The sequence below is a fragment of the Populus nigra genome, chromosome 7, assembly GCF_951802175.1.
Source record: "Populus nigra chromosome 7, ddPopNigr1.1, whole genome shotgun sequence".
NCBI classification, from domain to species: Eukaryota; Viridiplantae; Streptophyta; class Magnoliopsida; order Malpighiales; family Salicaceae; genus Populus; species Populus nigra.
Window position 1 is genome coordinate 15,632,785 of NC_084858.1, and position 9,834 is coordinate 15,642,618.

The window sequence follows — 9,834 nt, forward strand, 5'->3', positions numbered from 1 at the left end:
ATAATAATAAAAAAAAAGTTGGGAGAGGGGGAAAGGAGTTCATTAAACTCAAGCATTGAGCAAGGCACCGTTTGTTATTGTGGTGATTTTTAATTTTTTAAAAATTAATTTGTTTATATATATTTTTAGATTATTTTAACATAAAATAAATTTTAAAAAAATATATTATTTTAATATTTTTTTTCAAATAAAAACACTTGAAAAACAACTAACATAGCTAATCTAATTGAAAGATTCTTTCCCAAATCAGTCTGTAAAAGTTGTGAATCATTAGATGAATGGGGTGGATGAAGCAATCATTTAATTTATGACAATTTTAAGAAAACAATGTTCAATAAAATTAGCAGTGCTAAGCATACTAACAAAATCCGATTCAAAGAATTACCCGATTCAAGGCTTTAGTTACATATTAGGGGTTAATTTAAGTTTTATTTAACAAAAAAACAAATTCTCAAATGAGATGACTTTCCGATTTATTTTTAAAGAATAAAATTGACAATTAATCAAAGCTCAACTGATAAAATTAGGAAGGTATTTTTAAGAGTACCATAATGATTATTTTTTGAAGTAGTTTTTACTTAAAAATATATTAAAATAATTTTTTATTTTTAAAAAATTATTTTTGACATCAGCACATTAAAATGATATGAAAACACCAAAAAATATTAATTTGAAACAAAAAAAATAAAAATAAAAATAAATAAATTATTTCAAAAACACTTTTAAAACACAAAAAACAAACATGCATAATACTTTCATCATCTTTCTCACTCTCCCGGTCTTTCAAAAACGCTTTAGTCTCTTAGTTCGAGTTTCATAAATTTTAGAGCCGCTGGAGATTGACATGGTCGTTAACTTCAAAGCCCGTGAAATTAGTTAAAATACACACAAACTGTCCGTTAAAAAAAAAAAAAAAGAAGCTTTAGTCTCTCTGCCTGGCTGCTAAACCCCACCCCCCATGAAATAGCAAGGTGCTATCTGCATTCTGCTGTGTTTTTGGAGGTGGGTATGGGTCTATCTGTTCAAGGCTTTTTTCTCCTCAGTTCCCTCTTTTGTTTATATGAGATGATTAAAGTGTTACTTTCTTTTATGGTTTTACCATTTCCATGATTGCGGATCGCTGTATCTCTTAGCCACCAGTCCATGCCACACGAGCAAGAGCATAAGAGGCAATAATTTTTATTTATTTATTTATTTATTTATTTATTTTTGCTTGTCTTAAAGATTGAATCTTTATTATTTGTTTGTGGGTTTTGGTTTGTGGGGCTTTTGTGAAAGTAGGAAAGAAGATGTTGGTGCCATTAACGGCTTCACTTTATGTACATGGTACACTATGCTCTAATGGAGTTTTGTTCATGTTGGTTCTGGATATTTTGTGGCTTGTTTTTTTTATGATAATAGAAAATAATGAATTAAGGGAAAGATTACTGTGAGCTCAAGATCATTTTAAGATCATATTTTTTTTTAGTTTCTTAACTATATAAATTAAACCAGATCAAACTGAAAATATTTATCTGTTTACTAGTATTCTGATGCATTATAGATAAATTAAACTAAAAAATTAATGTTAACAATTAATAAAAGAAAAATTAACAAACATAAAATATAATATTCATCTTGTTTACTAGTATTTAGACGCATGGTAAGTAAATTAAACTGAAAAATTAACATTAATAATTAAAAAAATTAAAAAATATAAAAGTAGACATTCTGACAAACCACAAACTAAAAGGAAAGGAAGAATTAGAGACAAATAGCCAAGTAAAGTTATCTCATTGTAATTCTATTAGTTATTCAAATTGTAAATTTAATAAATTAACTTGAATTAATTTGTTTTTATTTACTAAGTTTTCTTTTTACCTTTAATTTTATCATTAAAAATTTTGTTATTTTATAATTGAGCTTCATCAAGTTAATTAAATGTTAAAACAATGGTGGCTTGAAATTGTTTTGAATGGGTAAAACATACGGATTTGAGTTTATTTGGTGAAATAGATCATTTTGAGTGAACTCCAACACTGTTAGCTTTGAATTCAAAGGACCACAAAGCGAAATCAAATCAATGAAAAACAAAAGAAGTATGCTAACATGTTAATTTATATTGATTCAATCTTTTTTTAAAAAAAATATTTTATATATAATTAAATAGAGATATTAAATAGCATAATATCATGCTTTTTTTTTATTTAATTCATTGCTTAACATCTTTTCTCTCCGAGCATTTCTTTCCCTGACCAAGTTCGGAATCAAACTTCACTCGTGATTTTTCGTACTATCAACCGCCTGCAAGGTAATCATCTCTTTGCCAGATTGACTTTGTCGCGTGCCAAAACTTTGTGTATTTCCTCTTTCTTCTTCTTCTTCTTCTTCTTTTTTTTTTTATTGTTAGTAACAGTTATTTTTAAATTATTTTTTATTTAAGAATATATTAAAATAATATATTTTTTAAAATTTTTTATATCATTATATCAAAATAATGTAAATATTTTTAAAAATAAAACAAATAGTTTAGCCGTTGCGCTAAACAGACATTTATTATTGAATTTTTTTTTATATACTTAAAAATACATTAAAATTTTATTTGTGTTAACTTAATTCATAAGTTTGACAAATTAATCCAAGTTGACTCGGATTATTTTATTCGAGCCCTTTTTTAACTGATTTTTTTTTAATTTTATCCTTTAACGTAATTTGTTTTAATTTATTTTCAATTAAGTTATTTTAATCTCATGACAATCATGAGTTTAGAAAGTTAACTCATGTTTTTTTTTAAGTTTTTTTTTTCAATTTGATTCTTTAAAATTAAATTGATTGAGCATTGATCTTTATAATTTATTTTGATTTATTTTATATTGAGTTATTGTGATCTCATAAGTTAGATCATAGATCTAAAAGGTTAACTCATGTTAACCAAAGTTGATCCAATATATTATAGTCACAATATTGTTTTTTTAAAGGATATCATCTTGAATTATTTTTAGTCAAACTACATTTTTATTGGTCATCCAGACTATATTTAGACATATTAAGTTAATCATATCGCATCGAATTGACCATCACATAATTTATTTTTTTCTATTAGAAAAATATTATCAATATCTAAATATTTTTTTTATATTAAAAAAATTAATCCGACCAACAATATAGTGATGTCCAAATATCTAGTTATCATCTATTTGAACCCAAGGTAAATAATAATAGTATAAATCATGTTCCAATTCGCTTTTAAATATTGCCCAAAATTAAGACTTTAAATTTTAGATCATAATCCAAAATTTATTTTTCATAAATAACTTAAGATAAAAATGAGTTAAAATAATTTTAACTTATAAATATGTTCAGTAAAAATAAATCAAATTAAATTTTTTGAAGAAGGAATATAGTATAAGTTAAAATTTAAAATATCTAAATTTTAATTAAATCAAAATTTGAACTTGATTTAGTAATAGACATTTGATTTAAGTTAAAAATTACCTATAATCTAAATGGCATGGTGTTTTCAATGTGCATTGCCTCCATTATTTATTCTCTTACATTTTAACGTGGGTGGATTGTGCAAAATTTTATTTTTTTAATTTGATCATTAAATGTTTTTTGGATGATTTAGTCTAATTAAGGAGAAATTGATTTTGAATTCTTATAAAAAGTTAAGATTGAAAGAGAAAAGACAAAAATGAAAAACACGACAAACATGAGTGGCATACTATAAATTTTAAAAAAGATGTGCTTTGGTCCTCAGACTTAAAAAATCACACAAATTATATAATTTGGGTCCCTCAATATTTTTTTCAATTTTATTTTGGTACAAAAATTTATTTTTGTTATTGTTTGGTCCCTAATTGAGAAATGAGAGATAGAAAGATTGCTGGATTCCGGCGGTAAAAAGAGAAACATGCCGTTGACATCGATTTAGGCTACTGAAATGGATAATATTTGTGTCAAAATATTTCATTTAATTATGAGAGTTCATATTAGGTGTTTTTTTTTTTTACCTTTAAAGTTCATGAAAAAACAAATATGAATTCAGGTTGAATTTTGGTTTTGGGTTGAGTTTGTTTTTTTAGGGTTGTTTTTTAAGGTCATTAATAGATTAATCATGGTTCTTAAGATGTTTTGGATTAAAAAACTCGAGCTTTAATGTTTCAGTCACCACAGCGATCAGAATCTAGTAAAAACTAATCGTTTGTTTTTTTAAAAACAAAAATTAAAAAACAAGCACGCAACTGTTGAAATGGGCTAGGTGGCGACCCTTTGTTTTTTGTTTTTTATCAATTAACTCTTCTTTTTATATTTTTTTTAGATAAATTGTATTTGCATTATATTTATATTTATTTTTTAAAAATAAATTCCTTTTGTATTCTTTTTTTTATTATTTTTTTAAAATAAATAAATTGTATTTTTTCAAAAAAATAAAATCTCTTTTAAATTATGATGATTTTTACGCATGCATTTAATTTTCTAAGAGATTTTTCTAATTCATCTATGAATTGTTTTTTTATCTTTTGTGTAGGTGAACTATATTTTTGAAAATAAAAAATCTATATTTTCAGATAATATTTCTAATATGTGTAGCCTTGTATAATAATTTTTTTTCAATCAATTTAGTATTTTTATCTATTTCTATTATTGTTTGGTTAAATAAAAATATATTTAAATAAACAAAATTTAGCATATAAGGAGGTAAATGTCCTATATTACGAGTTTAAATATCTTAATCTGCACATATCTCTATGTTTTTCAAGTTTTATTTTTAAGTATTGTTAATGATTATTTATTTATTAGCACACATAGTTTGCATTTTATTTGATTACAAGTATACATAATTTTATTTGCACTTAAATGTTTTGAACAATAAAAAAGCCTCAAAAAAACCTATATATCTAATTTTTTAATAACAAATAAAAATATTTGACTCGCGGTGGAGCGCGGATCACATTACTAATTATTTCTAACAATATACTCTAATAATTGTTCTTTGAATAAAAAATTAACAATAACTGAAAAATCACACGAAACCAATAACCTAAACAATGAAAACATTTGAAAAGGGGATTGTGACACTTTGCAGCTCATAGGATTAGGCTTTAACTAGGCCCAACCCATATCCTTGAGCCACAGTTGGCTTGTGTGCTTGGCCTCACTTATGACGGTTGACTCGAGCCTTCACTGGATATTATACACTTGTGTAAAAAATGGAAAAGTTGTCATGATTTTATTAAGTGAAAATGCGGTTGAAATTATATATTTTTTAAAATTTAAATTTGTTTTTGTTTAAAATAATTTTTTTATATTTTCAAATTATTTTGATATGTTAATGTAAAAATATATTTTTTTAAAAATAAAAAATATTATTTTAATACATTTAAAAAAAAATATATTTTTAACTGCAACTCCCACAGCACTTTTAAATAATTCCGAGTGTGGGATTAGCAAAACATGGCTTCGTGGGCATTTCTCTCCGTGTCTTCTTGCTTGTTTGACATCGTGATATTGTTGGTTTTTTTTTTTTCAAGTTTTAATCGAGAATTGATTTCATAGCTAGAGACGCTCCATTTTTATACCTTTCCAGTTTCCAGTTCATTCTCTCCTTGTATAGTATTTAAACTCTACTTTAACTGTTCTTAATTTAATAATTTTTTTCTTAATTAGCGATTGCTTCAGTCACAACCACAGCCCACAATTAATTAAACAATAACTATAGCCTGACCCATTAATTAAACTGACCCAGGAAGCAGCATTCACTCATAGGTTCGTCACAAATAGCATCCTAAAATGTTGAGCAAACCCTGGCGATTTCATTCCTGGTGTTTTCGATGATGGACGTCTTCAGCACGTATGATGCTTGTTCTGACAAACATTCATAACAATATAATTTGTTTCTCAACTCTATATGAGGTTTTTAATGTGGTTGAACTTTAGTATGATTTTTGCAAGTGAAAAAAAATCCCTTTGATATGACTACAGCATTCCATTTCCAGAAAATTATAAAATATTTATGGAACTACCCATGAAAGAGAATTACTAAAGAAACATCACGTCGTTGTTTTTATCGAAGAATATAAAGAGAATTACTGATAAAATTCAAAGAACAAGAAAAATAGATAGGTATTCCCTCGTTAATTCCGTTGGCAAATCTAACATGTCAATATTGCAGAAGGAATTACTGATGAAAAATTACCATTAGAGAATCAATTGGTAATATTTAAGTTATAACTTGACATATGACCCCCCCTCCCATTTTTTCCTTTTCTTCTTTAATTTTTGGTATTTTTATTTAGTATATGTTGTTTGTTTGTGTGTTTATTTGTTTTATAGTTTTTTCCTATAAAGATTTGTTGTATGAGTGTATGATCTGTACATGTTATAGTTTGTTTGAGATTTTAAAAATTATATGTATTTGTCATTTGATGAAATTGAGTTTGATTTTATAACTTAATTATTTTATAATTAAATAAATAATAAGTTATTTAATGGGCACGTTTCATATTTTATCAATGTTATTGTTAAGTTTAAAATTTTGATAAAATTAAAAGAGTTTGAATTTTTAGAGAAAACTGATAATGATTAAATGATATTATTAAAATAGATTGAATAAGTTTGAATTAAAACAATAATAGCTAATTAGTTGTGTGACGATAATTTTTTTAGTTAATATTATTAATTAATACATATTATCATCAATATTCTATATATATTTCATATAAGTAATGAATGATCATTCTTTGATGTACCAAGTTTCTCCTGAAAGGTTGCACATGATGGATTATTGTGATGGAGTTGAAAGTTTTCTTAATTATGCATTATCTAATCTTAAAATTACCAGTGGATGCAATACTAGATGTCCATGTAAGATGTGTAAAAATTAAAAGTTCATTGATCTAGATTTTATTATGATGCATCTTCTATAAAAAAAGGTTAATGGAAAAATACTTATATTGATGTGCACACGGAGAATCCTACGTTATTTGCAAGATCATGATAGAAAGGATGGTTGGCTTAAACTCTAATTCTAGCAATGTACATGAAGTACAGATGAATAATCAAATGTAGATGCAAGTAGGTTTTTTGAACTTTTAAAAAATTCTGACGAACCATGATAAGATGGATGCATAAATCACAATGAATTATTGACTATTTCATAAGTACTCACCATCAAGTCAGATCATGGACCAAGTAAGGCTGATTATGATAGAATCGATGAATAGGCGAAAAACACTTTACCTGAAGTGAATAAACTAAAAGAGAACTTCTATCTTACTAAATATATGATGAAACCCCTTGGTCTAGGATACTAAAATATTGACATATGTCCAAACTTCTGCTTGTTGTACTATAGTGGAAATGTCAATTTTATCGAGTGTAGAACCTGTGGGCATTCTCGGTATAAACCCAAAACTAGTAGGGGAAAGACTCTTGTCATAAATAGAAATTCAAGATACTTTTCAATCACTTTTAGGCCGCAAAGGTTATTCATATTTTCAAAGATTGTTAAGCACATGACATGACATCATTCATATAATATGGTGGATAGAGTCATGGTGTACCATTTCAGTGGTAAAGCTTGGAAGCAATTTAATAGAGTGCATTCTCAGTTTTCAATGGAACCATGAAATGTACATTTTAGGTTATATACAATGGATTCAATCTATTTGAGTTATTTTCTACATTCTATTCTTGTTGGACAATGATACTTACGGTTTACAACTTTCTACTAGGGATGTGTATGAGACTAAAATTCATGTTCTTATCTACAGTCATACCTGGTCTTAATAGTTAACTGAGTAGGAATACAGATGTTTGTCTTTGATTGTTGATTGATTAGTTGAATCAGTTATGATCATTCGAGAATTTAATGTATGATATCTCAAGGAAATAAAATTTTCAGATAACAATAGCTTTGATGTCGACTATTAATGATTTTCCTATATATAAGATAAGTTTGAGCATTTATGAAAAACTAACTTATTCATACTATATAGAAAATAACAAGGCCTTCACTTTAACAAATAATGGTAAAACATCTTTTTTTTTATTACTACCAGATATTCTTGTCAATCGATCATAAATACATAAAGAATAAAAGGGACTTCTTTGTAGATGGAGTCAAAAGAGATGTTTCACCATCAATACCATCGGGTGAAGAATTGCATGATGTGGTCTTGCAGTACAAGGGCATTGTGTTTGATTTTCAATTTGATAGATAAAAGTTTCCTAGTTTTGATGTGACCTACAATTAGGTAAAGCAAAGTATTTTGTGGGAGCTTTCTTATTGGAAAACTAATATTTTCCATCATAATCTGGATGTCTTGCATGTAAGAAACAATGTGTTTGAAAATATTTTTAACACAGTGATGGACATGAAAGGTAAGACAAAGGACAATATGAAGGCTAAAATGGATATGCCTTTGTTTTGTCACTGTAAGAATATGAAGTTGGTTTATGATGGGCTATGAGTCGCAAAGCCCAAATCCAGCCTCTTTTTTAGACAAAAATACATAATTACTTGTCTATTAATAACTTAAAAGTCTGTATTTTCCTGGTAGATATGCTTCAAACATATCTAGATTGATGAGTTTAGAGGATGATAAATTGTATGGAAAGAAGAGTCCTGACTGTCATGTGTTTATGAAACACTCGTTCCATTTTCTTACATGGATTTACTAAAAAAAGAATATGGGATGCATTCTTGAAGAATAATCATTTTTTTAAAGATATATGCTCTAATAAGTTGCATACCCAACACATGAAGAAGGTTGAAACAAATATCGTTCAGACTATTTGGAAACTTAAGATGATATTCTCTCCATCCTTCTTTGACTCCATGTAACATCTACCCATACATTTACCATTTAAGATAAAAATTGGTGGTCTTGTCCGGTATTGATGGATGTATGAATTTGAGATGTTAGGGATTGTAAATGCATCCTAAGTAATTTTTTTTTATTTAAAACATTCATTTATTCAATATTTATTTAATTCCATAAAGATATTTATTCAACCTAAAGAAAAAAAAGTTAAAAACAAGGCATTGTTGAGGCTTCGATATTTAAACTTATATTGTTGAAGAGATCTCAATATTTATCTTATACTATTTTGAGTCTCACTTGAGAATAAGAATCAACTGAGTTCCATGACATGATGATGGTAGGGAAATGCTTTCAAGTGAGAATTTGTCAATATTTTCCCATCCTGAACGACTTTTATAAAAAAAAAATACAGTGAGAGAAAGATACTTGATATAAATCAAATTTAGACATTCACATAATTATATGCTATTTAACTATGGAGAATTAAGACCTTTTATTTAGTAAGTAAATCAAAAGTACATATTTGCTTTTTTGTTTTAATTTAATTCTAATTTTTTTATTTGTATTGTTCTTTTATTTTTTTAAAAAAACAATCACATATAATACCGATGAAATTACCAATAGAATTTTAAAAACCAACGGAATTACCGACGGATTAAGTCCCTCGGAGAGTTTCAACAAGTTGAAAAAATTACAAAACTTGCCACTATTAATGTAATTCTCTGACAAATTAATTTTGTTGATATTATACATATAATCACCGATGAATTTACCAACAATTTATTCTATCAGTAATACACCATAATCATTGATGGATATACCAAGATAATTAATGCTGGTAAATTTTTTTTGTTTGGTGCAATCTTTTTGTTAGTAAATCTATCAGTGATTATATTACCAACAAAATAATTGATAGATTAGCTATCACCGATGATATTTTTTTCGATAACATGATTCTTTCTGTTATTATATTAATAATTTTATTTCCAATGAAATCATTTTTGAAACACTGACGAAATATTTCATC